Genomic DNA, 18,230 nt, shown 5'->3' on the forward strand with positions numbered 1-18,230 from the left:
ATGTGGGCAGAGGAGCAGACTGACAGGCCAGACTGACGGACAGCTGCAGGGACAGGCAGCTGTGGCTGGAGAGCAGCCTGGTCCCAGCAGGGCTGCTCAGCTCTGCAGAACCCAGCTCAGAGCCCTGCAGGGACAGGGGGGGAAAGGGGGCAGAGGTGGAGCCCCCAGTTTGCTGGAAACCCTGCTGGGAGTGGGAATTCCAGCCAGGAGCAGCACAGAGTGACAGATTTCCCTCCCCCTCCCAGCGCTGCTCAGCATCACTCCAGGGCTGAGAGCATTTGTTAAGATCTGTCTGCAGCTGCTGCTTCACTGGAGATTTTATTGCCATCCCAATTATGATCATGGGAGCAGAGAGAGCAAAATGCCAGGACAGGGGTGAAACAGCTCCTGAAATCCCAACCCATGATAGGGGTGAAAGAACCCCTGATATCCCAAACCATGACAGGGGTGAAACAGCTCCTGACATCCCAACCCATAGGGGTGAAAGGGCTCCCGACATCCCAACACATGACAGGGGTGAAAGGGCTCCCGACATCCCAACCCAGCAAAATGCCACAACAGGGGTGAAACAGCTCCTGACATCCCAATCCATGACAGGGGTGAAACAGTTCCTGAAATCTCAACCCATGCCAGGGGTGGAAAGGTCTCCAAGGGCTCTTGACATCCCAACCCATGACAGGGGTGAAAGGGCTCTTGAAATCCCAACCCATGCCAAGGATGAAACATCTGAAATCTCAACCCATGACAGCGGGGAAACAAGCCCTGACATCCCAATCCATGACAGGGGTGAAAGAGCTCCTGACATCCCAACCCAGCCCTGTCACACAAGGTGGGAACAGGACCAACCCCTGGGATCATCCCGGAGAGGGAAGGGGACAGGGGGACCCACCCCAGATCCCAGAGGGGCCCAGCAGAGCCCAGGGGGGTTCAGCTGTGCCACTCCCAAACCCCCCTGAGCTGGAGGGTGACACTGATGTGGCAGTGGCGACATTTGGAGCGAGACATGCTGGCGTCAGTCCCAGATCTGCGGCTGGAAGGCATCAGCTGGGGCACCAGGAGAGCAGCTCAGCTCCTTCCCATGTGCAGCCACAAGAGGATCCCAAAAACCAGAAATCTCCATGGGGGAAGGGAAAGGGGACATGTGGCTTCAGTCCCTACCTGGCATCTGGACAGCAGAGCAGGGGCAAAGCCTGCAGAGCTCCTCTCTGAGCTGATGAACTCCCAAACCCCAGGAAATCTATCCAAACCCCAAACCACTGCTGCACAGGGATCCTGGCATGGCCAAGGCTGAGGGTCCAACAGTGACCAAGGCTGGGGTCCCACTGCTGCCTGCCACCAACTCTGAGCAAATACCTGAGTTCAGCACCCCAGATTTTCACACCACAGCTCTGCCTGAGCTTCTTCTGGCTCGTTTTGGGGTGGTCACAACAGGCTGGACATCTCCTCACTGCTCCATGTCCAGCTGAGTGCTCCTGCTGCACAAGGAGCTGGGGACTGTCACAGACATCTTTTATGGAAAATCCTTTCCTTAGGATTTTTCCTCCTGAGAAGCTGAGAGGCCTCAGCAACAGAATGTAAACAATGATTATCTGCTGCTGTGGAATGCAACAGGTGGATCTGTGATTGGTCTCATGTGGTTGTTTCTAATTAATGGCCAATCACAGTCAGCTGGCTCAGACTCTGTCCAAGACAGAAGCTTTTGTTATTCAATCTTTCTGATTTTTTTCTATTCTTAGCCAGCCTTCTGATGAAATCCTTTCTTCTATTCTTTTAGTATAGTTTTAATGTAATATATGTCATAAAATAATAAATCAAGTTTTCTGAAACATGGAGTCAAATCCTCATCTCTTCCCTCATCCAAGAACCCCTGTGAACATGGTCACAGGGGACAAGGAGGGGGCCAATGCCACCAAGCAAGGGTGCCCACGAGGTCAAAATGAGCTGGATTTTGGGTGTCCCAGTGCACAACCCCCAGTCCCAGTGGAGCCCAGGGAGTTCTCACCGTTCTGCAGGTGCAGGGCTGCTCCGACATGGGGCTCTGCTGAGGCATTGGGGCCTGGGGATGTTCACATGGTGAAGGGTCCAGCACAGCCAGCCTGGGCTCCTCTGCACAGAAAGCACAAGGAGAGAACTGTCAGTCACCTTCCCCCATGTCTGCCACAGAAATCCCAAATAAACTCCTCCAAAGGCCAGGGATGTGGCACCCAGGCACTACCCAGAGAGGGGGAGCATCCCCAGAGCTGCTCCAGCCACATGTGTGACCTGACCATTGCAGCTTGCCTGGTTTTATCTGTAAATATATAAATATTATCTATAATATTTTATATAAAATAGCATATATTTATAATATTTCATAATATATTAAATATATATTATATATAAAATAAGTATTATGTTATGCTATGTTATGTTATGTTATGTTATATTATGTTATATTATGTTATATATTATATTATATTATATTATATTATATTATATTATATTATATTACTTTACATTACATTATATTATATTCACATAGTACAATATAAAATATATATTCATAAAGATTATAAAGTATAATATTAATTAACATTATTAAATATATATGTATAATTTATAATATGTATATTTTATAGCATATAAATATTGTATATTTCGAATGTATACTATTAGAAATAGACAATATTTATATATAATAAAATTAGCATAAATATAAACATAATTTTATAAATATAAATATAATTTTATAAATATAAAATTATATCACACTTTGTGCCCTGAAGGATCCTCTCCTCACCAGGGAAGCATCCAAGCCCAGCCCTGCCTGTGCAGCTCCGGGTGGAGCAAGGAAGACCCAGCACTGCCCTTGGGGAATCTGCAGGAGGGCACTGAACCCTCCCAGGGGGTGCCCACAGCCCAGGAGGCCCCGAATCTGGGGAGATTTCACCCAAACGTGGACGCAGAAGTGCCACTGGCCGGACCCCCAGCCCCGTGTCCCCCCCTCCCGGGCATTTTTGGGGACTTGGGGGGGTCGGGAGATGCTCCCAGCACCGATGCAGCAGATGCTGAACAAATGACTCGCTGTGGTTTTACCGAATTGCTTGGAGCTCTCTGGATGAAGTTTAATTTGCCTGTTGCAAAGGAAGAGGGAATTTAAATAGCTCCTTTTGTGTGGAAATCCTGCTTAACAGCCCTCAAATGTCCCCGGCTCGGGTCTCTCAGCACACCCACGCTGCTGCTGCAGCTCAGCAGCTGCTCTGAGCCTGCGGCAGACCTCACTCAGTGAGGGGAGGTGGCGTTTGGGTGGGCAGCAGCAGCCAGGGGGTTAATTCCCGCTGGGAGAGGCTTGGGGAGCCTTTGGCAAAGGAGCTTTCCAGGGCAGGGATTTGCTGGGGAACGGCAGGGGAATGAGGAGCTGGCCCTGGGGACACAGGGTTCACAGCCTGGGACACAGGGATGACATTACTGGGACACAGGGATCATACCTCTGGGGACACAGGGATCACCTCCATGGCACAGGGATCATACCCCTGGGACAAGGATCACCCTTGGGGACACAGGGATCACACCCCTGAGGCATAGGAATCACACCCTGGCACATCCTGGAGCCAGGAATGCCATGGGGATGAAACTCTCTGTGTGCTTCTGCAGATCCCAGTGGTGTCCACATGCTGCTGGTGGATGGGTAAATCCTCCTTTTTGGGGTTCCCAGAGAACTGACAGTGCCCAGCTCCTGGAAAAGCTAAAATTCCTCCAGGAAAGCAGCACTGCCCCAAAGTCAGAGGGATTCCCTCCAAACCTGCAGGTTTGGGCTCAGCAGGGACAGGGCTGAGGGTTCCACACTCCTGGTCACGCCTAGGCTGTGAGGCTGCAGGACCTGCACCAGTGTCTGGCAATCCCAGCTCATTCCCTGTGCCACACCACCTTCCCTTCCTGCTCTGCATGAGGCACCCAGAATTCCCCCTATAACAGCAGGAACACACATTCCCAGCTCCCAGAAGATCCCAGTGTCAGTGGGATCCATCCACTGAGCCCTTCACCCCAGCCAGTCCCTGGGTGGCAGGGATGCAAATCCCATGTGGGATTTGAAACTCATGTTCTGGAACAAATGCTTTTGTTTGGAACTGCATGGAAATCAGTCAGGGACACGCCCCAATAAAGGAACAGCCCTAAACCTCTCACAGCAACAGAAATTTGAGGGATGATGCCCACAGATCTGCTGTGGATCCTGGGGCTGCTCCAGTCCTGGGAGATGGGATAACTGGGAGGGAAGCGGGTTTGGTTCTCTTGCAGCACCATGTGTGGGACTCACACACTGAAATACTCCAGCAGGGATGGAGGAGGCTCCCACAGAACCAGCACCACCCAAGGGTAAACCCCAACCACACCAGCCCAGCTGCTGCTCCCCATGGCCATGGAAAAGGTAAAATTTCAATCCAATTCCAGCAGGCTGGACACAATCGTGTATTTACTGCAGAAAGCAAAGTGCAGTCAGGCCAAACGTGCTCAGCTCCTGGCCCTGAGCAGCCTCCCCTGCCCTCCCTGAGAAGTTTTTTCACTCCCATCCTGCCTGAGCATGGGGAATGTGGAATTTAAGCTCATTTAGAGATCACCTGAGCTTGGTTTTGTCAGGTGAGTCCTTCATTCCCGGCCCTGGGAATGAGCTGATGCTCTTGGCATTTGTTTTTGGCAGCTCTTGGGTCACGTAGCAACCTCTGTCTCAGGTTACCTCCGGGGGTTTTGTCTGCAAATACATTTTAATCCTTGTGAAACGGGACCCACCAGCACGTGGGTGAAGTGCCTAAACCTCCTTCAGTCCCTTGCGGTGACACCAGCACAGCCCCCTGGCCCTCTGTAGGTTTGTGCCACCAGGGTTGTTGTCACCTTCTGCTCCTGTGCTTTGTGGTTTTTTTACCTAAAACTTGGATTTTTTAACCTCTTTTCTGAGATACTTAATGGAGGAGCCAGGAGAGGATTCTCCTCTCCCTGGGTACCACACAGGACCTGCTTCTCCATCAAGGAGCTTCTAGTTCTGCACAGGGGATTCCCCTGAAAAAAGAAATGCAGCAGCAAATCCCAAAGCCAAACAGGACCCAGATGTCCTGGAAATCAGCAGACAGCCAGAGAACCAGACCAAGGTGCCCAAGCTGAGCTCTTCTAAGGCAGGAGCATCCCTTGGGATGTGCTCAGCAACTGTTCCAGGCATCACAGCAGATCTGGCTCATCTCAGAGCACTGCAGAAAGGGCCTGGGGGTCCTGGTCAGTGCAAGCTGGATCTGAGTCACTGCTGGGTCGTGGCAGCCCCAAGGGCCACCCTGTGCTGGGGGCACCAGGCCCAGGGAGGGATTGTCCCACTCTGCTCTGCCCTGGGGCAGCCTCAGCTCCAGTGCTGGGGGCACTTTGGGCACCACGAGATCAGAAGGACCCAGAGCTGTTGGAGAGTGCCCAGAGGAGGGACACGGAGCTGGGCAAGGGCTGAGGAGCAGCTGAGGGCACTTGGCTGGTTCAGCTGCAGCCCAGGAGACTGAGGGGAGGCTCCTCGGGGGCTGCAGCTCCTCCCCAGGGCAGGCACAGGGGCAGGGGCTGAGCTCTGCTCTGGCACAGGGACAGGAGCCCAGCAAGGGCTGCAGCTGTGCCAGGCCTTGGCATGGAGCTCAGGGCAAGGTTCTGCCCCCCGAGGCTGCTGGGCACTGCCCAGGCTGCCCAGGGAATGGTGCCAAGGCTGCCAGAGCTCCAGGAGTGTTTGGACACAGAATTCACAGAATTCCAGAATCACAGAATTCACAGAGTCACAGAATTCACAGAATCACTGGGTTGGAAGAGACCCCCAAGATCATCAAGTCCAACCCAGCCCCAACCCCTCAACTGAACCCTGGCACCCAGTGCCACATCCAGGAGCTCTCAGGGGTGCTCAGGGTGGGGGTGTTGGGGTGGCTGTGCAGGGATGGGGCTGCACTGATGATCCCTGAGGGATCCAGCTCAGGATCTTCTGGGATTTGACCATTCCATGGATGTCAGGACACCTGAGAGTGCCCCAGTGTCACACAGCCCCGGTATTCAGGAGCATTAAGCCAGAGACTTTTGCTCATTAGTGTAATTAATGTCAGATTGCCCAGCCAGCCGAGCTTCCAGCTGACCTTTAGTTACTGAAATATCAACAACAAAAATGACACATTACCATAGGGAGGTGTCACAGGCTGCTCATTTGAAATCCTTTCTCAGTGACAGCCCCCCAAAGAGTTTCTTTCTGCAAAAGTAAATGGGAAAATTTGGAAAATGCTCAAGGAAGGAGGAAGAATTCATCTCCACAGCAGCACAACAGGGACACAGCATCTCCCAGCTTTGGGGGCACAGCCAGAAATGATCCCAGGGAGAGAAATGGAGGGAGAAATGAAGCAGAGCTATTAAAAATGAAACAGAGGGAAAAAAGATTTGTTTCTTAGGAGTCTTGGTAAAGCCACTGAGGTGGAGAGAGCTGAGCCAGGACTGAGGCAGCAGGGACAGTCCCCAGGCCATGGAGTGATCCCTGTATGAGGACAGGGACAGGGACAGCTCTGCCCAGCATGGACTCCGGGGCAGCCACAGCCTGAGCCAGAGAGACCCTCAGGGCATGGAAAGAAACCCCAAAAACCCCAAAACCCCAACAGCTTTGTCTGATGATGGATGAGCCTGACCCAACAGATCACAGCCCCAATTTGTCACTGCAACAGCAACAACCTGGACCTGGATTTCCAGAGGTTTCCAGATGCTGCAGGCTGAGCAAGGCGGGGAAGGCAGTGGTGCCAAACTGCTTTGCCACAAGGCTGGTGCTTGATGTAAAAGTGACCCTGAAGGGACGAGGCAAGACCCTGAAATTCGTTTTCCCTCAGGAAATGATGGCTCAGGTTTGAGCTTTTCTGTTTTTCAGATTCTGTGCTGCTTTAGTGTGTGGGTCTGGGCTTCACACAAGGGGATGGTGAGCTCTGTGCACAGAGCAGGGAGACAAAACAATTCCTGCTCCAGCTGGGGACCAAGGACAAATGATCCAAATCTCAGCCCAAGAGCACAAACACCGTGGGATGAAGAGAGAAAAACAAGAAGGATGGGACTTCATAAGCTAAAGCTATAATTAGACAATTAACTGCAATATGCAAATGGAGCAGAACTTAGAACAGTGAGAGACCCCGTGACCAGGTGTCCATTTTTATGACCATTTTGGTTCATTTTAGGTGCAGCCCTGGCTGGGCTGGAGAGTCCAACCTCCACAACAACTCCAGAATAACAACGGGGGCTGAAGAGAGAAAAACAAGCAGGATGGGACTGCATGGGCTAGAGCTGGAATTGAACAATGAACTCCAATATGCAAATAGAGCAGAACTGATCAAAGTGAGAGACCCTGTGACCTGCTGTCCATTTTGTGACCGTTTTGGTTCATTTTGGGTGCAGTCCTGGCTGGGCTGGAGGGTCCAACCTCCACAATGACTCCTGGAATGACTTCCAGAGCACTGGGCATGGCTGGCAGGGATGTTGGCATCACCCTGTTGGCATCACCCACTGCCCTTCCCTGGAGCAGCCCAACACTCCCACTCCTCATCAGGCCCTGCAATAAGGACTAATGAAGGCAGAATGATTTCCTCACCACTCCATTAGTCGCACTTGGTTAATATTCCTGCTTATGGAAAAAGGTCACAGTTTCTCTCTCATTTATGTCGCTCCACCTTCCATTTGCAGTTGCAGGGTTCTGCTCCTTTTCTATCCCTAATTAGTGTTCAATTACAGGGGCCCTGCCCCAGCTCCCCACCAGGCACAAGTCCTGGGTCACGCTGCCTCTCCTGGGTCTCCCTGTGGAAAACTGACCCAAGAAAAGCCCTTTTTTCCTCTGGCAGCACAGAGGGAAGCAGATGGACTTCCCTTCAAATGAGATTTAAATGGAAAAACACAAAATAGCTCCTTGTGCCAACATTGAAGGGTTGGTGTCCAGCTGTCCTGAGCACGGGGAAGGTCAGCCTGGGTGACCCTCTGGAAAAAGAGGCCAAAAGCATCAAACACCCTCATGGATTGCTCCTATGGCTGCACCACTGAGAAGGGACTGGAAATGATTCCTTCAACTCTTCTGATGCCTTGTGAAGGCTGAGCTAGAACAGAGATTGCACAGAGTTACAGAATAAAGCAGGGATTTATTAAAAGGCCTCAATGGATCCACCTTGGGCAGCACAAGAGCCCAGCCAGGGCTGCACCCAAGGTGAACCAAAATGGTCACAAAATGGACACCTGATCACAGGGTCTGTCACTTTGATCAGTTCTGCTCCATTTCCATATTGCAGTTAATTGTCCAATTCCAGCCCCAGCCCATGCAGTCCCATCCTGCTTGTTTTTCTCTCACACAGCTGAAGGTGATCCCCTTTTGATGGAACAACACCCTCTGCTTGCAGACAGCTCCAAGGGTCCAAGCAGACCCTGCCAGCTACGTAGAAGGGGCCCAAAGAGGAGTTTTTAGGGTTTAAAATGTAACACAGTATGGTAATGTAATGATTCTTATAGGCTGTATGGAAATGCTGTAGGATTTGTATCTTGTACTAGACTGGTTAGTGAGAATCATAATATTCAACACAGAAGATTATTTATTGTATTGTAACGAGAACTTTACCCTCTTACTTTTCTATTCTCTTACCCCTTTTACTCTCTTAGGCTTTTACTCTCTCACCCTCTCATCCTCTCTCCCCCTCTCTCCTCTCGGGCTTGCTCTGAGCTGTGGCTGCAGCTCCCAGCAGGGCCCTGCACCCAGGCCCTTTGCAATAACCCCAAGTTCCTGACCTGGCTGCAGAGATCTCCCGTCTCTGTCCATTCCCACCATGCTACCCTCCCCCTGTTGCTCCTGCAGGCAGATGCTTGCAGCCCTCTGAAGTGATGTGATGTTATTCTCTATGAGTTGAACCCTTCTGAAGTTGTTTCATGATACTCTGTGTATCATGGCTGTCCCAACTGTGACACTTCAGCACCTCCCTGGCAGGAGCAGGAGTGTCCCCAGCACCCCAAAGTCCCCCCAGTTCCCACTCAACTCTCTGGGAACATCCTGTGCCATGACACAGAGAGCACTCAGGCTCAAACACACCCAGGGAGGGACAATATTTGGTTTAAATTTTTCCTCAATTCCCTTCCCACTGAGTATTTTCTCTTCTCCATTCCAAGAACTTCCTTTATTCCTCCCTGTCTCCCTCTAGCAACGGTATCTGGGAGAAACAATGAATTTTTAATAGGAGGGGGCGGTGGGAAGAGGCAGACCCTGAGGCAAGAAGAGAAAACATTGATCTGTTCAATCACCCCCAGCAGCAGGAAACCACATTTAAGGGAGAGGGAGCCACGTGAGGACCACACAGCAGGGTCCTGCTCCCCCTTTTTTCTGAACCTGTGGATGTTGTACAAGTCCCAGTCAGGGTGAATCTGCTCAGAGGAGCTCTCCACACCCCCCTGGCCATGGCTGATGTAGGGCTGGGGGTGCAGCCCCTTGGAGAGGAGGAAAACCAGGGTTATTCCTCTGCAGCACCATCCCTGGGAGGGTGGGCAGGCCCTGGCACAGGGTGCTCCGAGCAGTGCCCAAGGCCAGGCTGGACAGGATTGGAGCAGCCTGGGACAGTGAAGGTGTCTCTGCCACGGCTGGATGGGCCTAAAGGTCCCTCCCACCCAAGCCATTGGGGATTCCATGATCCCAAAGCTGAGATGTGCCCACCTCCTGCTCCCCACTCTGCCCTGCAGGGCCAGGGCTCATCCCCATGGAGCTGAGGATGCCCAGCTCCCCTCCCTCAGTGCCTGCCCTGGCTCCCCACCACAGCCTGAGCCTAAATATAGACCCTGGTTCTCTTTTCTTGCAGACACAACCGGTGCTCTGAGTCAAAGTCCTTTCCCATGAACTCACTGTTGCTTAATAAAGCACAAACCCTCGGAGACCTTGATGCTGAGATCTGTCATTTTAATTCCCAGTAACACTTGTTCCTCTCCACTCCAGTGTGTGGCCGCTGCTATTTTGGTTGGCACATCGGGAGCTGAACAAGGAGCCCCGGCGCTCCAGATCTGAGCTGGGCAGAGCTGGGACAGCTTTGAAAACCAAACCCTCCTGATGGATGGGGCTGCAAGGCACAGCTGAGCTCGTGGTGGCATAAAAAATTCAGGGGGAGGAAGGCAGGGAGGAAGGGAAGAGGCAGAGGAGAGAGGAGGGCACACTCATGTCGCAGACATCTTTTCATGAAAAATCCTTTCCTTAAGATTTTTCTCCCTGAGAAGCCGAGAGGCCTCAGGAACAAAATGTAAACAATGATTATCTGCTGCTGTGGAATGCAACAGGTGCATCTGTGATTGGCCCATGTTAAATGTTTCTAATTAATGGCCAATCACAGTGAGCTGGCTCAGACAGAGAGCCGAGCCACAAGCCTTTGTTATCATTCTTTGCTATTCTATTCTTAGCCAGCCTTCTGATGAAACCTTTTCTTCCATTCTTTTAGTATAGTTTTAATGTAATATACATCATAAAATAATAAATCAAGCCTTCTGAAACATGGAGTCAGATCCTCATCTCTTCCCTTCTCTGAAAACCCCTGTGAACACCGTCACACACTCAGAGAGGTGGATCCTGCATTAGGGTGCCCCTGTGGATGCCAAGGCACCACAGCAGCCTGGGGAGCACAGCCCAGACCCTCTGTGCTTTGTTTTTAACCCATCCCTGCTAAAGCTGTTTCTGTTTGCCCAAATTCTCCATCCTGATCTCTGCTGTTTGGTTGTTCTGGGGTGAATTTGGTGCCGTCCTCGGCTTGCCTGCTTTACATTCCCCTGCTCTCCTGCTACCAGGGCCATTTCCCCACTTTGCCCCATCAAATTGCCATTCCCCTGCTCTCCCACCACCAGGGCCATTTCCCCACTTTGCCCCTCCAAATTGCCATTCCCCAATTTGGGCCATTTCCCCAATTTGCCCCATCAAATTGCCATTCCCCTGCTCTCCCACCACCAGGGCCATTTCCCCACTTTGCCCCTCCTGAGCAGGGACACCTCTGACCGCCCCACAGACCTGGGGCACCCCTGGGGTTCCAGCTGCAGCCCCAAACACCACGGCTCAAAGGGATCCAAAGGAGAATCCAGCACATGCCATTGCCAGTGGCTGAGCAAAGCTCTGGCCCAGCCTGTCCCACTGCTGCCTCCCTGCTCCCACAACCCCTGAGCCAAACCTCGTGGAAGCAGCTGCTTTGTGTTTCAAGGTAAACCCTATAAAAACTTCACAAACAGAAAAGTCAGCTCAGGGTGCCCAAATCCATTTCCCTTCCACAGCCACTGAGGCTCTCAGCAGCGTTTCCAAGCATTCTCATGGGATTTATTGCTTTTCATCTCCTCTCACTGATCATTTCTGCCCTCACCTGTTTGTTCTGGGGCTTTTCCAGCACTCCCAGAGTGGCCGTTTGGGCTCAGGCAGCACCTCCCACCCTCCCTGCAGCCCCATGCACCAGAAACAAGGTCCATGGAGCTGCAGGGAGTACCTTGCAGCACCTGCAGGGCGCTCCCTGATGCTCCCTCTGCCTGCTCAGACAACCCCACCACTGCTCCACAGCCCCCACAGGCAGCAGGAGTTTGGCTGCTGAGGGTCTGTGCCACCCTCCAAAGCCAGGCTGCACACCCCAGCCCCTGCAGCCAGGGAAACTGAGGCACAGCACGCACATGGAGGGGTTTTGGAGCCTCATGGTGAATCAGTGCCATGGGGCACAAGCCCAGGGATGGCCTCACTTGGCTCCCACCTCCCTTCCCTCAGAGGGACATAGGGAGATGTTGCTGGTGCCAGGATCCCACTCGGGCTGCCCACATGCACCCACTCCACACCCAACCCCTGCAGCCAGGGAAACTGAGGCACGGCACACACACAAAAGGGTTTTGGAGCTTTGCAGCAAATCAGAGCCACTGGGGACAAGCCCAGGGATGGCTCCCACCTCCCTTCCCTCAGAGCTGTGCCTGTGGGGAGATGTTGCTGGTGCCAGGATCCCACCCTGCTGCCCACACACACCCAACCCCTGCAGCCAGGGAAACTGAGGCACGGCACACACACAGAGGGATTCTGGAGCTTTGTGGCAAATCAGTGCCACTGGGGACAAGCCCAGGGATGGCCTCACTTGGCTCCCACCTCCCTTCCCCCAGAGCTGTGCCTTTGGGGAGCTGTTGCTAGTGCCAGGATCCCACCCTGCTGCCCACACGCACCGGCGGCACGGGAATCGCCGCTGCCCACGCCCAGCATACCCAGCCACGTGTGCTTCACATTCCCAGCAGCATTCCCAGGGCTCCCAACACCCCTCTGCCTCTTCCACATCCCCATCCCAGGGATGGGAACACAGCTCCGAGCTGCCGGAGCAGCCCAACTCCTCCTGCCTTATGGCAGCTCCTGCTCCTCACAGAGAGAACAGGAGCCACCTGCTCCATGGTGGGATGCTGAGGGGGGAGAAACAGGAGTGATCTGACAGCCAGGAGTTGGGAAAAATCCATCCCAAACACGTGGATTGAAAGCCTTTAAATGCTGGATTGAAAACCTTTAAATGCTGAGTGCAGCCGGCGCCGAGTCCGTCTGTGAGTCCAGGGTTTAATTCGGGCCCAGGAGGGAAGAGCAGGGATTAGGTTTGGGCCTTGGAGCCAGAGATGAGTCCTCTGGTGAGGCAGGATTAGCACAGCTAATAAAAGCAGACATTCCTGAGCTCTCAACACTACAAAATAGGAAAAAAGCCCCCGGCCCTGCTATCTTCAGCCAGGGATCAGCAAAAGCTCAACACTCAGAAAGGCAGAGCCTGGTAGGAAAGGCTGAGCCTGGGATATGTCCCAGACTCAGCATGGATGCCCTGCATGGGTGAAACACAACCCAGCCCCTGTTCCTTCTGCTCCCTTCTCCAACAGGGCAGGAGAAAGCAAAATTTGATTCTGTTAGCATCCCCCAGAAAGGCTGAGCCTGGCAGGAAAGGCTGAGCCTGGGATATGTCCCAGCTCTGCCTCAGCATCGATGCCCTGGATGGGTGAAACACAGCCCAGTCCCTGTTCCTCCTGCTCCCTCCTCCAACAAGGCAGGTTAAAAGCAAAATTTGATTTTGCTAATTTTTAAGCCAACTCTTTCCTAAAGCTGCTCTGCCTCCTGCTCCCTGCTCTGGGGATGCTCCCCCAGCTGTTTTGCAGGATGGGCATTGGAGAGCATCTTCCCCCAAGATCAGCCCACAAGCCAAGAGCTTTGGGAAAGGCTGCAGATACCCAGGTAGGGTTTTTGCAATGTGAAAACCGTAAGAAATTTTGGGCGGACTAAAAATCACCTCTCCAAGCTGCTCTGGCCAAAACCCATCCAGCTCCACCTGTCCTCCAGCAGCCAGAGGCAGCAGCTCCTCTGCCTCCCCTCTGTGAATGCCACAGAACCATTGGTGATAAAAACATCAGCACAAAATTAAACCAGATCAGCCCCAGGCTGCCCAGCTGGCAGCTCTCCTACTCATCTTCAATTATTCTCCCATTTAAAGGACGTGCACCACGCTCTCTGCCATGCCCCAGGGTGCTGGGATTTTATCCCATCTCCATCCTGCCAGGGGTGATGGAGCTTTGGGGTGCAGAGCAACCCCAAGGGCCCCACAATTCCCAAAGGGTTATTGCAGGGTTCAAGACCTGCATTTGGGATTTTAACCCACACAGGACCACATCACTGCTGGGCAGCTCTGCTCTTGGAAGGTTTTTTTGTTTTAATGCCTCATGTTTGGATGGAGAGGATTGCAGGAACTTTCCCCGCCTGGATGAGGCTTTTCCCATGGTGCCACCCCTGTTTTGGGGCTGGTGCTGGGTTTTGGGGTCTCCATCCTGCAGGCTGGGTAAGAGCGCATGAGACACCATCCACAAAACCAAGCAGCAGCCAGGAGCTCTGCTAGGCCCAGGTTGGTGTCCCCAGGCCACCAAACATCCCCAATCCTGGTCACTTCCCTCTCCAGCTGCCCTGGCTCCAGCGCTCCTCACTCCCCTGGGCTGGGTTTGTGCTCTGGGTGCTGCCAGGCTGCAGAGCCCGGCACGGCTCCACTCTCCATCTATTTCCCAGGCACTCTGCCTTCTCCTGCCATCCTCTCTCCCTTCCTGGCTGCTCTTTTCTCCTTCCCAAAAACCTCATCTCAGGGCAGGAACAGAAAAAGCAGCTGCTCCTCTGCAACCGCTGCCGCGGGAATTGGAGCACCTTTTGTGAGGTTTTAGCTCAAATCCACTTTGCAAGTAGATTAAGGAACTGGCACAAAAGTACTCTGGATGGAGAGTGGGAAGAGGCAAAGGCTGCTATTCCAGCACGGCGATAGGAGCCAGGAATGCTGCGCTTGCTGCCTGCTCCATTTCCCCGAGAAACACAACCCGCTAACATCCGCGCCTAAACCAACCCTCGGAATTTTCGAGCGGAGAATCCGCCTAAAAAATCCGGGATGCTCGGGGAAGAAGAGGCAGGAAGGGCCCTGGGGTGCCGAGGAGCGAGGACCTGCAGCGCCCGTGGGGGAAACACGAACGAGAGGATTTGGGAGAAGCTTTCCCGACGCCCGGCGATGCCCGGAGCCGCTCGGCTGTGCCGGGGAAGGGGCTGCGAGCGGCGGCCCCAGCCCAAACCGGGCCGGGGGGGACTGCGGGTACCGGACCCCCGGGAGATGGAGCGGGGCAGGGGCGGGCGAGGCGGCACCACCGCCACCCCCGGTGCGACCCCGGGCACGGCGGGGGCTGCGAGGGGCCTGCGGGCGGTGGGCACAGCCGGGCAGGCAGGGATGGAAGAAGGGATGGACGGAGGGATGGAGGGAGGGATGGAGGGAGGGATGGAGGGAGGCTGTGTGTCCCCAGGGGCGGCGGGGGCTCGGCGGCCGCCCCCCGGCTCCACGTGTGCGGCTCGGCACGACCCTCCCCGGCCCCGGGACCCCGCACTCACCGCTCGGCTGCCGCGGCGGGGCTGCCCATGGTGCGGCGGCGGCGGCGGCGGCGGCGCGGGCAGAGCCGCAGCCCCGGGGGCGGCGCGGCGGCGGCTCCGGACGGACCCCGGCCCGGCCCCAGCCCGTCCCCGGGGGCGGCGCGGCGGCGGCAGCGCCTCTCCAGCCGCGCTGGGCCGTGCGCGGAGCCGCCCCCCGCGCCCCCCGCCCGGCCGGGGGAGGGACGGGGCCGGGGGCGATGCGCGGAGAACGGGAACGGCCCCGGAGGAACGCGGGGAAGGGTACGGGGGGTCTCCTCCCCGCGCAGCCGTGAGCAAAGGGAAGGGGTTCACTCGGGAAGCTTGGGATGTCCGAGCCTCGGAGTGCCCTTGGTGAGGTTCCCTATCCCATGGCAGCACCGTGGGGTGCCCCTGACCGCCGTGCCTGGGGTACACAACCCCACTCTGCCCACTTGGCTACCCCCGACCACCGTGCCTGGGGTACAGAACCCCATGCCATCACCATGGGGTACCCCCCACCACCCTGCCTGGCTTCCCCCAGCCCCACTCTGCACACCTGGGTACCCCTGACCACCGTGCCTGGGGTACACAACCTCATGGCAGCACCGTGGGGTATGCCTGAGCACTGTGCCTGGGATCCCCTAGCCCCATTTTGCCCACCTGGGTACCCCCACACCGCCCTGCCTGGGATACACAACCTCACGCCAGCACCATGGGGTACCCCTGACCACCGTGCCTGGCGTACACAACCCCATGCCAGCACTGTGAGGTATTCCCGAACACAGTGCCTGGGCTCCCTCAGCTCCACTCTGCCCACCTGGGTACCCCCACACCGCCCCGCCTCAGCTTCCTCCATGCCAGCACACACACCCTGCCTGGGGTTCCTCAGCCCCATAGCAGCACCCGCAAATCACCTCACACCTCCCACCCCATTCCCATGACAGCCTGTTTGCATCCCCCTGCCTGCCCCAGGACAGGGTTTGGGGGCCACCTCACCCTGAGCTGCCCTCTGCACTGGAGGTGGAGGTGGTTGTGGATGGACACAGCCACTCCCTTCCATCCCATGGGAAGTTGGGGCAATCAGGGCACAAACAGAGCTGTGACCCCAGGAATGAGCACAGCCGCCAGCATGAGCAGGTTCCTGAGTTTGTGCCCCACACTGGGCTCCAGTGCAGCAGTGCCAGGAGATGCCAGGCTCATGGGACAATGGCCTGGAGCCCCCCAGCAGCATCCCCATCCCCACTGGGGACAGCACTCACCATTGCAATTCCTCCTTGGAGTTCTCCTCTTGCTCCTGCCGAAGCCTCCTGAGCTGTGCTGATTTGGTTAATTGGGCTCTGAGGGTGGCAGAGGCCAATTCCCTCCTTGGCTCTGGCTTGCAGGGTGGAATTGTTGCTCCTCTCCACTCATCACTGGCCAGTCCAGGCTGGCCTTAGCCTTGCTGGTCCCTCAGTGGGCAGCTGATGCAGAGTGTGCTGTGCCCTTGATGCGCTGTGTGCCAGCTGACCAAGCACCACCTGAGCCATTGGGTGACATTTGCTGCGTCTGACAGCGCTTTTCAAGCAGGGCTTGGCAGCATCTTCTTCACTTTACAGCTGAGGAAACTGAGGGCAGAGCTCAGGGGGCAGGAACGGGGCTCAGCACCGAGCACCAGGCGGGTCCAACGCCGTGGTTCCACCTGGGCTGGCTCCGTTTGTGCAGGGTTTTGTCAGGAGAAATGCCAACAGCTCTCCCAGCCCTGTCGGTTCCACTCCCAAACCCATCCCTTGCTGCAGCCCAGCGCTTCTGCTGATGGAGGTTCCTGGTGCCTCCTGCTGCTCGCTTGCTCCGGGATGTGGATTTATAATTTCATTGCAGGCACACGCAGCTCGGGCTTTCCCATTCGAGCTTCATCCCCAGCCTCAGCCCTGGATCTGCGGTTAAAACCAGCAGATTTACGTGGCTGGGAAGGAATTTCGTTGCTGTTTTAAACAATATCAACTTATCTCCTTAGGAAAAGATGAAAAATCCAGGAATGAAAATCGCGGCTGGTTTAGTTTGGAGATGGATTTTTAAGAGGCTGGCGTGGTGGGGAGGGTGTGCCAGAGCAATCCACGTCCCACTTCCATCCCCCAGGATGGAAAGGTGATTCTGGCTAATTGAACACAGTCATTAAGCAGCTGTATCAAAAGCACAAAGTCAATTAAGCAGCGTCCCCCCCGCCCTGGCCCCTCAGGCTGTGCTGTTTCAATCAAGGATGGGGGAATTGCTGCTGCTCCCACCCAGCTCCCCATCCCCGTGCTGGGAGCTGATTTTGCCTGCTGGAAGATGCTCTCCTGCCTGCTGGCCTGGGTTAGAGGTGATTTTGGGGGAGCAGAGTGCTGATAAATGCACTGGGGGTGCTGGGGGAGCCCCAGGTTGGAGCAGGCTGCTTTGTCCTTGTCCCCTCCCCAAGCACCTCACCAGAAAAATCAAATTATTTCTGTCTTACTGTGCTCCCTTCATGGTATTATTTAATTTTGGGGGAAACCAAGGCACAAACTTGGATAAGGAAACAGGCAGGTTGTGGTTCAAACCTGGGCTGTGGGATTTGGCTCAGCCCTGCTCCCCCTCTGGGCTCTCTGTCCCACCCATTAACCCCAATGCCCTTCTGGCATCATTCTGGGCTTTGAGGAAGGAGCCGGACAAAGCACCAGGCTGAGGGGACCAGTTCTGCTTCCCCAAGGCAGAGTCTGGCCCTGGACACTGGAGAATCCCATGGGGCCCTTGGTGCTCCAATTAATTCAAATTGGCTTCAATATGAACATAAATCCAAAGGGATTTTAGGCCAGGAGGCAGGGACAGGTTGGGGAGGAGGTCCCTGACAGGGGCTGTGGAATTTGGGGTGCTGAGATGGGACCCAGACCCCTCCTTAAGGAGCTTTACCCCCACATGTCACCTCTGTCCCATGAGCCTGGCCCTAAACAAAACCAGCACCCCCAAAAATGAGGATGGGGACCCATAAACCACCAAAAACCTCCAAAATCTTGCTGAGCATCGGGATTGGGATGAAATGGGGCCAGCTGGGAACACAAATATAATGAAATCATATAATCATCAGCATTTGGCGTGCTGAGATGGGACCCGGACCCCTCCTTTAACCCCACATGTCACCTCTGTCCCAAGAGCCATAAACAAAACCAGCACCCCCACAAATGAGGATGGGGACCCATAAACCACCAAAAACCTCTGAAATCTTGCTGAGCATCGGGATTGGGATGAAATGGGGCCATCTGGGAACACAAATATCATGGAATCATATAATCATCATGGTGGGAAGAGACCTTCAGGACCACCCAGTCCAACTGTACCAACTTTG

The 18,230-nt window shown here is 54.7% G+C and overlaps 1 protein-coding gene across 2 annotated transcripts in view; it reads right to left on the reverse strand.

The window, feature by feature from the left end:
- The window catches only part of LINGO3 (leucine rich repeat and Ig domain containing 3), a 30,621-nt gene extending 13,735 nt beyond the window's left edge, over nucleotides 1-16,886 (reverse strand). Inside the window, exons 1-2 of one of the 2 annotated variants that reach the window (XM_054290951.1) lie at nucleotides 16,153-16,886; nucleotides 2,003-2,106 (exon numbers count right to left, since the gene is read on the reverse strand). The gene's annotated coding sequence lies outside the window, so the exon portion shown is untranslated. Of the gene's footprint in view, nucleotides 1-2,002; nucleotides 2,107-14,896; nucleotides 14,973-16,152 lie in introns of those variants that run through there. The other variant, XM_054290953.1, reaches the window with a different exon arrangement.
- Between the last annotated feature and the right edge of the window lie 1,344 nt (nucleotides 16,887-18,230).

Source organism: Melozone crissalis, unplaced genomic scaffold, assembly GCF_028551555.1.
Source record: "Melozone crissalis strain CALT ecotype California unplaced genomic scaffold, PUWL_Pcris_2 ptg000088l_1, whole genome shotgun sequence".
Taxonomy (NCBI): Eukaryota; Metazoa; Chordata; class Aves; order Passeriformes; family Passerellidae; genus Melozone; species Melozone crissalis.